Source organism: Sceloporus occidentalis, unplaced genomic scaffold (genome assembly GCF_023333645.1).
Source record: "Sceloporus occidentalis isolate IW3139 unplaced genomic scaffold, rSceOcc1.0.p SCAF_111, whole genome shotgun sequence".
Lineage (NCBI taxonomy): Eukaryota > Metazoa > Chordata > Lepidosauria > Squamata > Phrynosomatidae > Sceloporus > Sceloporus occidentalis.
Genome location: NW_028317091.1, coordinates 2,987,413 through 3,006,482, shown reverse-complemented (window position 1 = coordinate 3,006,482; position 19,070 = coordinate 2,987,413). Strand labels below are relative to the sequence as shown.

Here is a 19,070-nt window from a genome sequence, read left to right as displayed (position 1 = left end):
CAAATACAACCTGTCAATGGATTTGTAATTTAGATTTATTCTCAAAGCAAATCCAAGGACGTGGTTTGAATGTACAACCTGTAACAGACAGTGACACCCCGGCAGAATAGGGACAGGTTAACTAAGTGATGTAAACTGGTAAATAGATTCCACCTTGAGCATAAGCTGTTTTAATTGGTTCACCTGTGCTCAAGCAGTGGAGTGTTAGCCCCTTGGTATGATTTAGTTCCTTGTTCTGTCGACTACGTGGAGCTTTTAATGAATGGCTTTGCATGTTTTGTCTTCCTAGGGATCAGGGCTCTCACTGTCCTCAAGAAAACACTAACTCAGGAATGTCGCTGCCACGACTAAGCCCCTCCGTCAACTCCATCATGACCCCTCCTCAAGGGACGCCCTTCTCTTCCTCCCCGTCCGGCGGCAACATGCTGACCTCCGCGTTAAACCAGCAGCCAGTCTCTGGCCTCCATAACATCAGCAGCTCCAACACCAGCCAAGCAAACTATGGGTGTTCTCCTGGAAGTCAGATCGGAACCAATGTTGCCTTAAATCCGGGGCAGGCTGGTCCCCAAAACAGTAACAATCCTAACCTCAACAACTCCCCCATGAGCAGCCCCGGAATCAGTCCCCCTCACTTCATGTCCCCTAGGCCACGGGGAAGCCCGGGATTGCTTTCACGTTCCAGAGTTTCAGGTAATCCCTTTTCTCCGCCGATGCCCACCATACATTCCCCGGTGGGCATTTCAAGCAGCGGCTGCACCACCAACAACAGGTCCTTTCCGAATTTACCCCTCAACTCCATGCCGATTTTGAGCGACGGGCCGGCGACCTCCGTGGGGTTTTCTGCCCAGTCTCCGGGTTTGACGGGCAGTCCGTGCGGGAACAACAACAACGGCAGGCTGTTTTCAGGCAGCCCGATGAACGCCGCCCAGGGAGTTGGCGACGGATCCGCCGCCCCGCTGGGGTACCCCACGGCTTCTCCCGTCCTGCGGCAGATGAGTTCGCAGAATTCTCCCGGACGTCTTAACATGCAGCCCATAAAAATGGAGCCCAATGACAGGGTAACGGAGGGGGAAACCAAAAACCCCCTGTCCTCTTCTAGTAACAAACTGGTACAGCTTCTGGCCACCACGGCCGAGCAGCAGTTACGAGACGTGGACACGAGTTGTCGAGACCCCCTAACCTGTCCTGTCGTGTCTAACTCCGGCTGCGGAAATCCCACCGGCGGAACCTGCCCCTCATCTCACAGTTCCCTGACGGAACGACACAAGATTTTACACCGGCTCCTCCAGGAAGGAAGCCCCTCCGACATCAGCACCCTGTCTTTGGAACATGACAAAAAAAGCGCGGGGTCCGCGGCGGAGGTCAAAGTGGAGCCTTTCGGCGATAAGAAGAAGGACTCCAAAGATCATCAGCTCCTGCGCCACTTGCTAGACAAGGACGAGAAGGAAGGGAGAGCGGCGCCTGGTCTGAGCCTGGAGGACGTCAAAGTAAAAGTGGAGAAAACTGAGCAGGCGGATGAGTGCGGCTCGGCCAAGCAAGACGAAATCAAGCTGGAGCCCGCGGAACCAGGCAAGTGTCACCCGCGAGGTGGGTGTGCTCCGTGTAGCCGTCGGGGCGCTTCGTGCTTTAATCCTGAGGCAAGGAAAGTGGTTTTTGGACAATACTTGCCATTTCTGTGTTTTCTGGAGGGTGGTGATTGGTTGGCCTCCTCTGTAGAAAGTATGGCATGTGATACATTCGTTCGGGGGGGTAACTTTTAGAACTTGTGGGGGATGGCAGGGTGGGGCGAGATAGAGGACATTGCTGGCCCCATACCCAGGTTCTTACTCGGAACCTCTAGGACCAGAGGAAGTAGGACAGTCTAACGGGGTCCTGTTTAGCAGCTCGCGGGGATTTGGCGCAGAGTCCTGAAGCCCCGGCAGGGAGGTTTTATAAAGTTCATGGATTCTCCGTCTCTCTCTCGCGTTTCTCGGTATCGCTTGACTTTGGCAGAGCCCCCGCGGCACGCAGTTAAAGCAGGGATAACCGGCCGGGTAGCGGTGTGTGCCGCCGGCCGCCCAGCCGCTCTCCAGGGATTTAGTGTATTTCGGGTGGCGTGGGATAAGGTGTGGCCGGGTCTTTGCTGCTCCGCAGCGGTATTTGTCGGTTAGTTTTAGGTGGAAGATGCTTTCCTGGCGTGTTTTCGTGTTAAATGCACATTGGAAGCGCGTGTTGCGTGGACTCCGGCGCATTCTTTAGTAATCTGTTAGAAAACAACACGTCGGTCTCGTTTAACTCCGCCCCCAGCTCTGCCTACTGAAAGCCGGAAGCATTCGTCGGTACACTTCCTGCACGTGCTCAGCAGAACTCCTAGCTATAGGGAGATGGGTGTTCTCTGACATCTTCGGGAGCAGCAAATCACATGCATGCTGTCTGGACATTGGTGTTCTGCTGATAAACGTGATTGGCTGTTGCTAGTACTGCTGATTTCATTGGAAGTGCTGCTGCGCATGTGCCAGGTGTGTGTGTGTGTATCACTCCTATTTCCTCGGGGGCCAAGTCCTCTCTCCGGGGCTTCTTCCCCCTCACATACCGCTTGGGGTACACCGAAAAAAAGGTCGATTTCAATCCCTGATAACCCGGTTGTACAGCGCTGCGGACTATGACGCCGCTATATAAAGTAATAAGGCCGGGGGAACGTTCCCAAGGCTGCATTTTTTAAAGCAACAAGAACCAGCTTCTTGGCAGAGAGAGAGAGAAAATGGGGAGGGATAATTATGCAGATCCCGGATCAGGTGAATGAATGACATCATCTTGATGACATCATTAGTGAAAGCCGCCTGCTTTCTCTCACTGCTCGTCCGTTACGGCGACCGTCCTATAAGAGAAACTCGTTTCCTGGGCATTAATATAACATAACGTGATGGGCACATTATTGCATCTGAGACCCATAGAGGGACTGCTTGTCCAGACAAGGGACCGCTTGGCGGGGTATGCGCCAGGATCAGTGCGGTGAAACGCATGGCGCGCCCCTCCGATGTCGCCCGTCACGCGATGCTGCGAGCCTCATACATATTTTATTCACCGGCCGCAGAATCCTTCCCTCTTCCCCTTTTGTCTCTCTGTAATTAGCATGCCGGGGCTCAGGGCCAGTCTGTCTACCCCGCGCCCCCCCCCCCAGGCATTGATGCCCCCACCTTCTCGTGGATTACGGCCCGTTTTGTGCTCAGCTACATTGTAACGAGATGACCCTCGCCGGCTGACATGTGTTCCGTTACAGGGGTTTTATGGAAATTTACCCCCCCTTATAAAGCCCCCCCTTTTTGCATTAAATCCGCATAGGAGCCGCTGAATAGAGGACGGGGGCCCCCGAGCCGGCTTGTAAATCAGCCAGGATTTGGCATCTCTCTTGTTATCGGTGGGAAAATCTGCGGCTTTTGTATGGTTATTTGACGCGGCCCCCCGGACGGCTCTGATGCGCTAACGACTGAAAATGTAGCTCTTTTTAATTTGAATTTTTTTTTTTTCTGCAATTATGGCAATGAAGCTTCTAAGCCTATCGGTGTCCTCGTGGATTCCCCTGGTTACCGGCGCAGGAAACACAAGATAATAAAATGATTTCATGGCAGAGCCGTCCCACTAACCCCAGAACACTGTCCGCTCACCCTGGGGGGTCTGGTCAGACCCCAGAACTCACTCCGCTCACCCTGGGGGTCTCTTCGGACCCCAGAACTCACTCCGCTCACCTTGGAGGTCTCTTCCGACCCCAGAACTCTGTTCCACTCACCTTGGAGGTCTCTTCGGACCCCAGAACTCTATTCCGCTAACCCTGGGGGACCCCTCGGACCCCTGAATGCTGTTCCGCTACGCCGTTGCCCCCTGGATTTCCCGGTTCCTTCCATCCCCAGTGGCAGCCGGTTGGCAGTCTCTCCGAGATGGGCCGATCCTTTAATGAGCTCAATCGCCCGTCCCATTTCAGCCATGGGAGAAACCGCTCTCCTGCGTGTTGGCGGCGGCTGGGAGGTGGATTTGGTCTGCTGGATACTTTTTCAGGATTCGGGAGGATAGAATTAAATTATCGTGTCTAATGTTTACATCACGAACATGTTATGATGTCATTCGGCTGCCTCTGGCACGCTGGGTATCTGCACTGACCGGCACAGGGTCCTATGGGCAGCCTCCGTGTCCGGAGCAGTCACCATGGAAACGCTTTATAAACTTGCACGACGCAGATTAGAGAACGCGGCGCCTGCCGAGAGAGGCCGTGGGGGCTGGGGTTTTAACCTTTTAAATGCCTGCGGGGGGGGGGGTCTCTTACACGGCAGGGTTTTGTAAGATTTTTAAAATAAAATGATATATCATTTTTATCTCTGCACCGGTTGTCATGGTGATAACCCCCTTTTTCCGATTAATTCTGTATTTCTGACCCCAGTTTACAGATAACTTTGACCAGCTTGACCAGTTGCTGCCCGCGCTGGAGAAGGCCGCCCAGCTGCCCGGCTTCGGGGTATCAGACAGCGGCACCCCGATGAAGACCGAAACATTACCCCCGCCGCTGCAGACCGGCACCGTGGCCAGGACACCGGCTGGCCTCAGCAGTACGTATAAAATATTTAAATCGCCTTTTTTTTATTATTATTTCTATTTCTTAAGTTAATTTCATGGCATTTCAGCCAACGTGGAACATGTTTAATTAAATCCATTGTCGGCACACGTGACCTGCAAGAGAACACACGCGTGTTGGTAGTCCGTCTGAAGGGCACAAGACAAATGGCCACCTAGGGAAGAAGCCAGAAAAGATTAATAATATTAATAAAAATATATATAATTATTAATACGTTAATTATAATAATGAGATCAATTGTAGTATAAATTATAATTAGTAATGATTATAAAATATTAATTAATACGGTTTTATAGACATCAATTAAATAGAATTCTGGGTTAATAATCAATAAAACAAATTATTATTAAATTAATAGATTAATAATGTTAATAAGAGGGGACAGCTGCATCTTCCGTGACCTCACTAATCCGACGGTGTGAGATTTACCATCGCGGCCGGCTGGAGGCTCTTAGGGCTCTGTAGGGGAGAGTTGAATTGAAAGGGAGCCTTCTGTGGCTTGCTGCCCAGGTATAAGCCTTCACCCCTTTGCACGCGGAAAGCGTATCTGCAAGAAGACAAACAAAGCTGCTGGACTCAGAGGACCAGCCTTAGCTGCTGCCTGTAAGCGCTGGGGCTGCAGCTTCCCCGTAGAACGATTTGTATAGAAGGAGGGCACGAGAGGGATTTGTCTTGCCTGGGATGTCGAGACATGTCTGGGACACGTGGAACACGGGCCGGGGACACAGCGGACCCCGACGCGCCTCAAAGACCCCCTGCGGCGGCATCACTGAGGAGGCATGAAGCCGTGTCGTGGGGTTTCCAGGTATTTTTCCTCCCCGGCTGTGGCGTTCTGGCACACGAAGGCATGAGTTGGCAGCTGATGCGCGGTCCGGTTGTGGAAAGGCGTCGTGTGTAACTGCTGGCGTGGCGGCGGGTGCCCGGCACGTACCCTGGTGGCAGCCGCCGGAGGGGGTCGGGGTAATATTCCCCCCCCGGAAAGGTCTGGAAGCGGCTCGGAATGCGTCAGGAATCCCGGGCAGGTCCTCGCACGCCGCCGGGAGAAGACGGATTCCTGGGCCGCGGCCAAAGCCCGAGAGTCTCGCTGAGACGTCGTGTCTCTAACGGCCGCTGCTGACTCAGGGCGGCGGATCTGTGCCAGGATCCTGATGATAAGACTGCGTGACAGCCCCGTCCACTGGAGGCTACCGGAGAGAGAGACCGGGCTTCAGCCCCCCCCCCCCGTTACCGTGTTACACACCCGACGCATGGCGCCTGCACATGCCATAGCGCTGTAACGAAAGCATGTGCCAAGATGGAGAAGAAGCCCCTGCTCTTGTGAGCTTGCAATCTAAAAGGTTATGGGCGTAAAATACCATCACCTTCAGCCAGCCGGAGACCGCGGTGCCTGCCCTCTGCGTGCTGTGACTCCCGTTGTACAGCGCTGCGGCGTATGATGGCGCTATATATAACACCGGTAACCAAGCCCTGTTTGTACCCCGCAGGTTTTAATGGCGCTGCTCGCTCCCCGTTTGGGTTCTGCGAGGCTCTGGAGTCGGTCCGCTCGGATCTGAACCCCTTCCCCGCTCCCAGCGACACGAGTCCTCGCTCGGGGCTGACGCCGGAGCAGAGCCGGGGGCCACTCCCAGGGCCCGCCTCGTTTCACACGGATCCCGGTAAGGAACAACGAGAGAGAGGGGGAGACCGGCGGGGGGCGATGGAAATCATCACACTCCCATCACCTTCAGCCGGAGCAATGAGAACATAAACTTCATGCACAGCGAGACGCTAAGCTTAACCAGTCGTCTTATATTCAGGAGCCGTATGCCTACCCCATGCATGTTTAATACACTCTACCACCTCTGCTGGGAAGCCATTTCATTTATTCCTTAGGTCACGTGTAATAAAATCATGGAAGATCCCGAGGATAGCCCGTGTGTTGTGATGATTGAGGTGTAGCGTGTGTTCTGTCAGATACTCTGCACCCTGCGCTCCGGCGGCCGCTTTGCTCGTCCCCATGTGATTAGCGGCTAATTGTGTCATTCAGATGCGAGCGAACGCCCCCCCCCCCCCCGATTCACTGCGTGGCTTCCGTGTAATATGCGTGTAAGAAGCCTGAACACGGAGCCGGCCCCAAACGTGCCGTCGGGAAGCCTGCTTCATTGGTATGATTTGCGGGCAGGGACCTGAAGTGTGACTTCTGTACATGTGTGATGGTTAACGTGTGCCTCGTCGGGCCCTCGCTGGGGGGGCTCTGTGGCCCCGTCGCCCCTCCCCCACCCGCCACTTTACAAACCACCGAATAAAAAGAAGACGGTTTATTTTAGGCACTCCACGGAAAATATCCTAATTCTCGTTTGGCTGCTCGGCGTGGTTACAGCACGGCCATGCGCGATAATCCAGAGACCCGGCGTGTTATTCCGCTTCCCCCTCCCTCTTTATCTCTCCCCAACGGGCCTTGGATGTATTTCTCCTCCAAAAACATGGAGATAAGACCCATTCAGCCCGTCTAGTCTGCCGGTAGATGGAAGGGAGGGAGGTTTTAGTTTACTGAGAGGGTGGTAGATGAGTGGAACAGCCTCCAGCAGAAGTGGTAGAGGGTAATACAGTGAGGGTAGTAAACATGCATGGAATAGACATACGGCTCCTGAATCTAAGACGAGACCAACGACTGATTAAGGTTTCAGTCTTTACAGCAGGAGGAACGGGCGACGAGACGGGGGCCGGATGGGGCCGATCTGATTTATGTAGCGTGCGCAGCGTGTGGCCGGCAGTCATCTCTTCTGTGTTCTCTTGTCTTCTAGGTTTGCCGGACTCAGATCTGGGGCTTGCAGACGCGCAGTTCGGGCAGACGGGGCTCGGGGGGCACATGCTGTGGGCCGATAACATGCCCTCCGTGAACCGCGTGACGCCAAATACACAGGAAGAGTGAGTACACCCCCCCCCCCACGCTCGCTCGCTCGCTCACTCAATTAAACCAGGTACATCTCGCCATTCACAGACTTGGTATAACTGGGGAAACTAGAATGAAAATGGGACGGAAGACCAGCCTTTGGGGCAAAGCAGATGAGAAATGAGTAGGCAGCCCCCCCCCAACCAGTATAAACCCATAAAGCACACGGACCACCACAGACACAAACATGCGCCACAGTAATCACGGTATATATGGCCAAGAATAAAAGTCTGAAGACGAGACCTCCGAGATCTTATGGAACTCTACTTAATTTTCCATTCTGACTGCAGAGCGAGTGATCCTCGCAGGAGGCAAATCATGGGTTAAAATCCATCTGAATGTTGAGAAAAACATGGTAGTTTAAGCAGTTTATCTGCGACCCGCCGCTAATCCCAATTTAAAACAAAGCGGCCCGGGGCCCTCCACCGGGATTCCATACACAATGCCAGTGATTATATATTAATAACCGGCGTCATTGTATTATTGTTAAGAATATAATTTAGTGGATAACCCTTTAATTCTGGAGACGATCGGGGAGGACTAAACAATTTATCATTTAATTTATGCCTGGGAGCCCTGTCAACTGGGGGTAGTATAGATGTGACTATTATATTACTGTATACAGCGCTGCGGGGGGGGTTATATTACTGTATACAGCGCTGGGGGGGGGTTATATTACTGTATACAGCGCTGGGGGGGTTATATTACTGTTTACAGCACTGGGGGGGGTTATATTACTGTATACAGCACTGGGGGGGTTATATTACTATATACAGCACTGGGGGGGTTATATTACTGTATACAGCGCTGGGGGGGTTATATTACTGTATACAGCGCTGGGGGCGTTATATTACTGTATACAGTGCTGAGGGTTATATTACTGTATACAGCGCTGGGGGTTATATTACTGTATACAGCGCTGGGGGGTTATATTACTGTATACAGCGCTGGGGGGGTTATATTACTGTATACAGCGCTGGGGGTTATATTACTGTATACAGTGCTGGGGGGGTTATATTACTGTATACAGCGCTGGGGGGGTTATATTACTGTATACAGCGCTGGCGGTTATATTACTGTATACAGCGCTGGGGGGGTTATATTACTGTATACAGTGCTGGGGGGGTTATATTACTGTATACAGCGCTGGGCGTTATATTACTGTATACAGCGCTGGGCGTTATATTACTGTATACAGCGCTGGGGGGGTTATATTACTGTATACAGCGCTGGGGGGTTATATTACTGTATACAGCGCTGGGGGGTTATATTACTGTATACAGCGCTGGGGGGTTATATTACTGTATACAGCGCTGGGGGGTTATATTACTGTATACAGCGCTGGGGGTTATATTACTGTATACAGCGCTGGGGGGTTATATTACTGTATACAGCGCTGGGGGTTATATTACTGTATACAGCGCTGGGGGTTATATTACTGTATACAGCGCTGGGGGGGTTATATTACTGTATACAGCGCTGGCGGTTATATTACTGTATACAGCGCTGGGGGGGTTATATTACTGTATACAGCGCTGGCGGTTATATTACTGTATACAGCGCTGGGGGGGTTATATTACTGTATACAGCGCTGGGGGGTTATATTACTGTATACAGCGCTGGGGGGTTATATTACTGTATACAGCGCTGGGGGGTTATATTACTGTATACAGCGCTGGGGGGTTATATTACTGTATACAGCGCTGGGGGTTATATTACTGTATACAGCGCTGGGCGTTATATTACTGTATACAGTGCTGAGGGTTATATTACTGTATACAGCGCTGGGGGTTATATTACTGTATACAGCGCTGGGGGGTTATATTACTGTATACAGCGCTGGGGGGGGGTCTGTGTGAATGTGAGCGATGTTATAAGCATTCAGTTTCTGGCCGCTCCGGACCCCCGTGTTGGGGGCGGAGTTATGATAGCGCGTGTCTGCGTATACATATATCGCTGCTGTGTATACCGTTGTCACCGGGGTCTCCTGAGGATGCTCATCACAAAAACATTACCGGCTGCCGGGCTATTTATAGACGCCGGTTACCGTTTTGTGGGTTTTTAGACATTACACGGCTGTCTCCTGCTGAACCTCTTTGGATAGAAACACCTAGAGTAGTGGGTACAGTTCTGGAGCGTTCAGAGGAGGGCAACTGAAATGGAGGATGGTTTGCAGGATAAAAATTATGGATGGGGTGTATCTGCCGGCAGATTCTCTTATTGGTGTCCAGATGTAACAGTCGGTGGCCGGCCTGGAATTATTTCGGGCGCGCGTTATTATAATGAGGCTGACACCTTGTGGTCACTGATAGGCCGGGACGCGGAGAAGCAGCGGGTTGTATCGGGGTGTTTTGCACTCGCATTGGTTACTGCTTGCTGAGTGTGATGGGAGTGCTGTTCCCGTGCCTGGCAATCAGGAGTAAAATATTTGTTATTAATACCCCACGGAATAAAAGGAATACATGGTACCGATAGCTCCCCTCGTCCAAAGAGCTTGCAATCTACTCTACCCCCCCCTCCCCGTGGCAGTGAAGGAGTTAGCGGCCGACGCTGTTTACTTGCTTTAAGTTAAGTTCTGTCCATAGAGCGGCTCCTACATATTTCTGGATGTATTTCCACCCCGGCGCTGGCCGCTCACATCTGGTAATCATCTGTCACTGAAAGCATAAACATCTCAGGGCCGGGGGGGGGGGGTGTCGGGGGCCGGGGGGGGGTGTCGGGGGCCGGGTATACGCGGCGCACTCAATGCCGCCTTGTGTTACATAGCAGGGTTCTGTTACCGTTCGCAGGCATGCGCGGCTCTATAGCATATCAAAGGCCTTTAGTGTTTCCATACACGGGTAGCAAGCGAATGTATAGAGCAAATGCAGAGACTGTGACCGGCGTCAGGGAAGGGATCGAGTATTTATCACAGAGGTGGTGACTTTCATTAAGCTAACCCCGTGCATCAACATTCAACGCCTCAAAGGTCCCTTGAGTTATTTTAGGGACTAGTTTGTGTCAAGAGTGTGGGTGATTATCAACTGGCGCAAGACTCGAGAGAGGAAGGGGTGGGGTGTAGGCTACATAGTTCAGAAGTGAAAGATATGTGGAACAGCCTCCCAGCAGAAGTGGTAGAGCACATGCATGGGATAGGCATACGGCTCCTGAATCTAAGACGAGACCAACGACTGATTAAGGTTTCAGTCTTTACAGCAAGAAAAACAGGTGACTAGACGGGGGCCGGATGGGGCCGATCTGCCGGCACGCTATTTCAGTGCCTCGGGCTAAATCGTTTATGATCCCGCTGGCACTGAAGGAGTTACCGTATGGTTTCCGGGTGATAGGGATGAAGTCGCTGCGATGCTCTGTGTCACGCTGGCTTCGCCGGGAGCTTCATATCTCGTTTTGTTTTGTCTTTGGTTTTTCTGCAGGATCGACGACTTTCTGTGTCCTCCGACCACCGTGGAGGGACGCAACGACGAGAAGGCTCTGCTCGAGCAGCTGGTGTCCTTCCTCAGCGACAAAGACGAGACCGAGCTGGCCGAGCTGGACCGAGCCCTGGGGATTGACAAGCTGGTGCAGGTAGCTTCTCTGGCAGAGCCTTTACCCCGCTAAAGAACCTCGGGCTTTACACAACATTCACGTCACGCGGGTTCATCGGAGTAATAAATATCCAGCAACAGTCCTCCCCCCCGCCACCACCGGAGCAAAATAATACATTAGAGCGATTTCCAAACGTGTCCAAAAATCACCAAACTATAACTAATCCTTATAACCCGTTATATCCCTCATATTATATATTATATACTCTCCGGCCGTATAACTAATCCCGTCCTTATAACCCGTTATATCCCTGTATATTCCTCATATTATATATTATATATTCTCCAGCCCGTATAACTAATCCCGTCCTTATAACCCGTTATATCCCTGTATATTCCTCATATTATATATTATATACTCTCCCCCCCGTATAACTAATCCCGTCCTTATAACCCGTTATATCCTGTATATTCCTCATATTATATATTATATATTCTCCGGCCGTATAACTAATCCCGTCCTTATAACCCGTTATATCCCTGTATATTCCTCATATTATATATTATATACTCTCCGGCTGTATAACTAATCCCGTCCTTATAACCCGTTATATCCTGTATCTTCCTCATATTATATATTATATACTCTCCCCCCCGTATAACTAATCCCGTCCTTATAACCTGTTATATCCCTGTATATTCCTCATATTATATATTATATACTCTCCGGCCGTATAACTAATCCCGTCCTTATAACCTGTTATATCCCTGTATATTCCTCATATTATATATTATATACTCTCCGGCCGCATAACTAATCCCATCCTTATAACCCGTTATATCCTGTATATTCCTCATATTATATATTATATACTCTCCGGCCGTATAACTAATCCCGTCCTTATAACCCGTTATATCCTGTATATTCCTCATATTATATATTATATACTCTCCTGCCTGTATAACTAATCCCGTCCTTATAACCCGTTATATCCCTGTATATTCCTCATATTATATATTATATACTCTCCGGCCGTATAACTAATCCCGTCCTTATAACCCGTTATATCCTGTATATTCCTCATATTATATATTATATACTCTCCTGCCCATGTTTAAAGGCATCTTCTAAATCTGGTATTGCAGCCTCTGTGGGGAGTGAATTCCACATGTTTAGTGCTCTTACTGTATATAATTACTTTCTACTTTAAGTGCAGTGAAGTCTTGTTCTTTGTCGTATTGATGAACGGATGGGCTGAATGGGGTTGTATTTATCGGCCTCCTCACTTCTTTACCTCCATGATCTCTCTCTACCCGTCTACAGATCATTGTTTCTTTGTCGTAATTCATGGTTTCCTGTAAATATATCGTTTTGCCCAGTTTTTCTTCATTTCATAATTCTTTCCGTCCTCATAACCTCTACCATTGCCCCTGGGTCATCTCAGCCGTCGCCTATTACTTCGTTGTGGCGTTTGAGACCCTCGGAGGTTTCGGCGAACCGTTTGGTGTGCTGGACTCGCGCGACTCCCTTCTTTTGTGTCACAGGGTGGTGGTCTGGATGCGGTGAACGACCGGTTCCCACAGCAGTCTCCGGCGGCACCGATGCTGATGGATCAGAAGCCCAACCTGTATCCCCAAGCTTATGCCTCCCCCAACCCGGCCCTCGCCAACCCTTTCTCCCCCATGGCCAGGCAGAAGACCGCCTATGGGTCTGTTCCGGTCCAAGTTCCTCCGCCGAGGGGAGCGTACCCAAACGCCATGAACATGCAGCCTCGGCAGATGCAAGCGCGGTCGGCTTCCGCCTCCAACCAGCTCCGTCTGCAGCTGCAGCAAAGGCTACAGGGGCAGCAGGTAAGGATCACCCCGAGAGCCTGCAAAGGATCAAACACGGGGATCCCTGCTGGTACTGGTTTAACTGGCTAAATAGAAGGTGGCCGGCTATGTGTAAGATGCCGGCGGAGTGACCAATGCAGAGCAGTTTTAGGATATCTGAAGAAGAGTCCTCTGAGGTCCCAAAATCTTATATAATTTCACCTTTTTTTGTTGCCGGATAAAAGATACCAAACTTAATGTATTGTCCATTGGGCAGAAATGCTGATATATATATATATATATCCGTTTTACACCAATTTCACCTTCCTCGTGGAATTGCCCCAACTCCCGGGGGCCACAAGCAGCAGCCAAGCTTAACACCCCGCCTGGGGTCTCCAGGAGAACACGCTAGATAGTCCTGAAAGTTCATGTGAACGTTGCTGACTCGGCAGCCGGTGCGGCGCGGTGGTTATCGGTGATTAACGGCATCCATGTGATATATAATGGGTTCGTTTGTTTGTTTTTCGGGCCTCCTGGAAGATGTTACACCAGAACCGGCAAGCCATCCTCAGCCAGTTTGGCGTCGGCAACGGAGTGCAGATGGGCCTGAGACCCGGCGTGCCGCAAGCCGTCACTCCTCAGGTAACGCTGCCGGGGACTCTGTGCCAGGGGCCGGGGGCGACAGATGGGCTGCCGACAGCCTGATTCACGGTGCCGGGATTAACCCCGGCGGTGATAGATGGGCTGCTGGGAGGCTGATGTGAGAGAGCAGGATTATCCCTAGCGGTGGTAGATCGGCTTCCGACAGCCCGGTTCATAATGCCGGGATTAACCCTAGCGGTGGCAGATCGGCTCCTGGCAGTCGGATACACAATGCCGGGATTAACCCCGTTGGTGACAGATCGTCTGCCAACAGCCCAGTTCGTAATTAACCCTAGCGTTGATTCTAGAGACCAGGACTATCCCTAGAGGTGACAGATCGGCTGCGTGCAGCGTGATACGCAATGCTGGGATTAACCCTCGATTACAGCCAGCAGCCAGAATTTAACCCTCTAGTTGGCCTTCTTCAGATGGCATTTCATTGGCTTCCACTTTGCCCAAACTCACCTGATTTTCCCTCGTTTCTCCCTGCAGCCGCCGCTCAACGCTCAGATGTTGGCCCAGCGCCAGCGTGAGCTGTACAGCCAGCACCACCGGCAGAGGCAGCTCATGCAGCAAAGAGCCCTCCTGATGAGGCAGCAGGGTTTCGGGAACCTCCAACCCTCGGCTGGCCTGCCTGTCACGATGGGGAGCTCCCGGATACCCCAGGCCCCCCCGCAGCAATTCCCCTATCCCCACAGCTACGGTACGAACCCCGGCAACCCACCCCCGTCCACCAGCCCTTTCTCGCAGTTGGCGACGACCCCTGAAGCTACGTTGCCGAACCGCAGCAGCACGGGTGGCGGTGGCGGCATGGTGAACAGGGGCATGATGGGAAATGTCGGAGGACAGTTTGGCTCCGGAATGAATCCTCAGCTGCAGCAAAACATTTTCCAGTATTCAACGACAGGTATGCGGAGCCAATGACATAACCTCTCTGCTAATTCGATCGTTGCAGGAGAATTTGCACCGTTTTTATTACTAGTATCGGTAAAAATACGTTTGCATAAATATTGCACTGTTTTTTCTTGTTTACCCCAGTTGTAGTTTTTGCCCCATAATATAATGTTTTCAGGCAGCTGCATATCAGCCGTTTGTATGATTCTCGCTCTGTGATCTACTAACCCCCCCCCCCCCCCGACTCCTTATCATACTGCCTGTGGGGAACAATAGAACGACTCAGTCTTAATCACCCAGTCAGACTCTCTGATTAATGAATGTCTATGAATAATTACAATGTATCATAACGTGAAATATAGTTAAAATCTTAAGGTATTTAAGATTTCTGGCATTAATTCACCAAATGCTGAGTTTTTCAGATAAATTCTCTCGGACACAATAGCGTTCTAGTCCGTGGAACCTGTGATATTATCCGGTAGGAACAACGAGAGGACCGAACAAAGATCTGTACACCTCTTCTTCTTTCGCCCGCAGGTATCGGCCAGCAGGGGGATCCTACGTTTGCACCATCTTTGAGCCCAACCAGCCCCCTGATGTCCCCTCGCATCACCCCATCTCAGAGCCCCATGCTCCAGCAGGCACCGTCTACACCCGGGTACCAGTCTCCGGACCTCAAGACCTGGCAGGGAAACACCATGGGCAGCTCGAGGTGCGCATCCGACCGAGACGTGGACCTTACGGTGTTAATAGAACGGACGGGGGGTTCTCTCTGAGAAGATGACCAATGGCAATGGCTGTCTCTTGCAGAGAACCTTTTTTTATTATTATTATTGTGGTTGAATATTTTTAGTTGACTGCTCTGGTGCAATAACGAGAGGTTATAAGGAGACGTAACGCAGACGTTGCGTAATGATATATTATCGTTGGTAGAGCACTAGTAACAGAGATGTTCCTAGGGGTGGCTCCTGGGTTGGTGCCCACTGATGCCGACTGATGGCCGCTCTGGGCCAATACATATCTCCTGGTTCTGAGACGTAGATATCGGGTGAACATCTCTTAAGGAGCAGATATTGTCAGATGTTACAAGATCCAGCCCTTGTTGGGTTCCAGAGAGAGTTCCGCCGTAGTCAGCGGTGCGGCCGAGCAGAGGACCGGCTTCCTTGGGAGTGTTTTTGGTAACGATGTAACTCCGTAGATCTCTAAAGCCGTCTCTGTCCCATCCGCAGTGCGTTCGGGCAGGGGGCTCAGACGCAGCCCGCTCCCGGCCAGCAGGGAATGTACAACAACATGAGCATCACGGTGTCCATGGGAGGCGGAAACCCCGGGGTCCAGAACGTCAACCAAATGGGCGGCCAGATGCAGATGGGCTCCCTGCCCATGCAAACCATGAACTCTCTGTGCACGGACCAGGTCAGTAAATCCACCGACTCGGCAGAACTGCACAAATACCCCAAAAAAGGGGGGGATCCACGCGGTACAATACAAAAGTTACTGATTATCCAGAAAAAAATACTGATTAAAAGGGAACCGTATAAACATGGACTATTGTTAAAAACACAAATTATTATTTTTTTTGTTTTTCAGCAGATCAGTGACCCGGCCCTGAGACCCTCCGCGCTGTACTGCAGCCAGCTCTCCTCCGCAGACCTGCTGAAAACGGAGGCAGAGACGGGCCAGGTAAATGAGACTCTTGGCTTGGAGGGGAACACCTCGGCTACGCTCTTTCCCCCCGTCTAGGCAAGTGCCCCTCTCTACAGCCATCTTTTGAGCGATAGCGTTGCGTAGGAACGGATCTGCCGGATTTCTTTATTTTTAATGACCATGCATGCCTTCCGAAACCCACTCTCGCCCGCCCCGTTTCTCTGGGATTTTAAGGAGCACCCCTAGGAGCAGAGGGGCCGTGGAGCAATTCATAACCTTTAAAATATTTTTAAAATACATTGGGGTACTCCTTGTCTTGTTCCTTGGACCATACAAAGGACCACCTTGAAGGTCCTGGGGGCCGACTGTTTAGAGACTGCCAAAGAGCACCGGTTGGCCGCATGCATCTTTTCCGAGAGCATCTAACGGACCCCCCTGTTGGTTAGTTAATCCTGAGGGGGGCTACCAGCATGATCTCGTGACCTTTCTAGCTGCCCCTGGGACACATAAATCTTAAGCTAAATCTTTAAGCGATTAGAAACGCGGTGATGTCAGTTTAAAGTTCTATGACGTTCTAGATATCGCATGCTGCCCCTTTCCCGATGGTCGTATCAATTCCTCCCTTTTCTCAGCAGGTGCAGCAGGTCCAGGTGTTTGCGGACGTCCAGTGCACGGTGAATCTGGTGGGAGGAGACCCTTACATTAACCCGGCGGGGTCCATCTCGTCACAGAAGACCACCGGTCCTCAGACGCCGCAGTCTCAGCAGAAGAGCCTCTTGCAGCAGCTGCTCACCGAATGACCTCTCGTGATCAGCCGTCTGATGATGGCGCGATGGAAAACAGAACCGAGCTATAGAATTATATATACTCGCCTATATATATATATATATATATTCTATATCAACTTTGCTGAGATCTTCGACATCTCAAACTGCAGCCATCCTTTTCGGGTCGAAATACCGCGGGGCAAAAAAACCCAAAAATAATAAGGTTTGTGGAACTCTCAGAGAAATCCGTTCTTTGACGTTTCCCCCGGGGATACTTTGTTTCTTCTTCGCGTTTCACCCGTCCCCTTCGGATCGCGCTTGGACAGCGTCGGACGTTCAGAGAGAGAGAGAGAGCTGCGGGGCTGGACGATCGGACCTTCCGGTCCCCTTTTCGAGCCAAATGACAGATGATACTTATTTTTGTACGCAGTCGCTGTTATGACACTGAAAGGAACTGAGGGGGGGGTTTGGGGGGGGTCTTTTTCACGCCCATGGAGAAGGTCTCAGTTTCAGCTGGTTCTGTCACTGATACGGAACCTGGAAGAGTGAGGAGGAGGAGGAGGAGGTTTCTGGGCGATTTACGGGTGGCGGAGATCGGGGGAGGGGACTAAAGTATATATATATATAAATATCGAGGTAAAGCGCATCTTTGTTGAAGCTGAAGTGCATTTGTAGAGCTATTTCTGGCTTGTATGTACAATCATGGTCTTTTTTTCCTGTGGGGGGGGGGAAGCCTGCTACGCGTGTATTTTAGGGCCTGTTTTTTTAACCTCTTCGCTGCTGGCGCAGAATGTGGGGGCAGCCCGCGATATTTTCACGAAGTTGATGAGTTTCTCTGAAAAAAACAAACAAAAAAAAAAAAATGAACATTTTTCTTGACAACGGGGGGAAAAAAAATTGAAATAAGCGAATCATTGGATTTTTTTTTCCTTTCCGTGGAGTCAGTGGGATCCGTCTGGCTTTCTAACAATACCAAAGGATAGGGTTCTCCCTTTCACGATGTAAAACATGCGCACTCCTGTGTCCTACATGGCCCGCTCAGGGCCGCATCGGTAACTACACTACATCGGTATCTACACCTTTTGTTTTTTCCAGCGGCCCTGGATACTCGGGCTCTACATCGAGGGTTCATCGGGCTTTGGACTCCTAATTTACCCCCTTAATATTTAGCTGTAGCAGATCCGGAACCGCAGAGCCACGTCGGGGGTTTATTCACTAAAGCGGGCGTTTGCAGGGGATTCGTCTTCTTAGCAATGCCGTTAATTTGCAAACGCTGTCATGTGACATCATCACGCTAAAGGGGGGGGGGGGCAATTCCAACAAAAAGTTATACTTTTTATTTATTTCCGGGGTGTTTTCAAGCGTTCTGCTGCAGCAATGTAAAGATTTTCTATGCTCTCTGTCATTTTAATGTATAGAATGATTGCTTAACCCCCTTGGATGCATGGCAGAAGGGGGATTATGTTGCCCCCATCAAAAAAAAACAAAAACGCGCGCACGCATTTCTGTACGAAGCATCGAGTTTCTACGCTGTTTTACCCTGCAGAAAATATTGCACTTTAATTATTAACCCCTTAAATTTCAAGCTCTTATAACGACAGGGTAAAACGCGGGCATGTCTCACGCACGGACAATTCAAAGATGAGGAATCGACAGGCATCGGGGGGGTTCTGTCGACTTGGGTGGAAATTACCGTACATTTTTGGAAGTTTTTAAAAAAAATAAGTACATTTAAAAAAAAAAATGCATTTCTGCATTAAGCTCTACCTATTGGATGGCTGATTAACCCTTTGAAAGCTGATATTTCCAATGCCTTGCTATGCAATTTGCCCTTGAGGCATGAATTTTTTAAAATTAAGTTAAAATTGCTTATTTTTTTTTATTTTTTATTCCCCAAGTCAACAGACCCCAGCCAGTTTAATGTCCACGACACCCCCTACTGACCCCCTACCATAAAAATCCCTACATAGGTCCTTTTTTGGTTACCGCGGAGGAGACGAGGCGTCCAACATCTACCCCGAACACTAACTTTGTGTACGTACATACCGTGTACCTGCCACCGAGCACTCTGGGTATATAGTATATATATGTATACTATATATGTATATAGTATATCGCAAGCGGCTTTCAGATGTCTAGTCTAAGAGAAGTACTCGCTTTCACCTGCTGCTAGGATCTTCTAACCCTCCAAACTCGCCATTACTAAGTCCGTAACAATGTAACTTATACTCAGGATTTTCCTACTGCCTGTA

The 19,070-nt window shown here is 50.5% G+C and overlaps 1 pseudogene; it reads left to right on the top strand.

The window, feature by feature from the left end:
* The window catches only part of LOC149283154 (nuclear receptor coactivator 1-like), a 48,571-nt pseudogene extending 31,720 nt beyond the window's left edge, over positions 1–16,851 (top strand).
* The last annotated feature ends 2,219 nt before the right edge of the window (positions 16,852–19,070 follow it).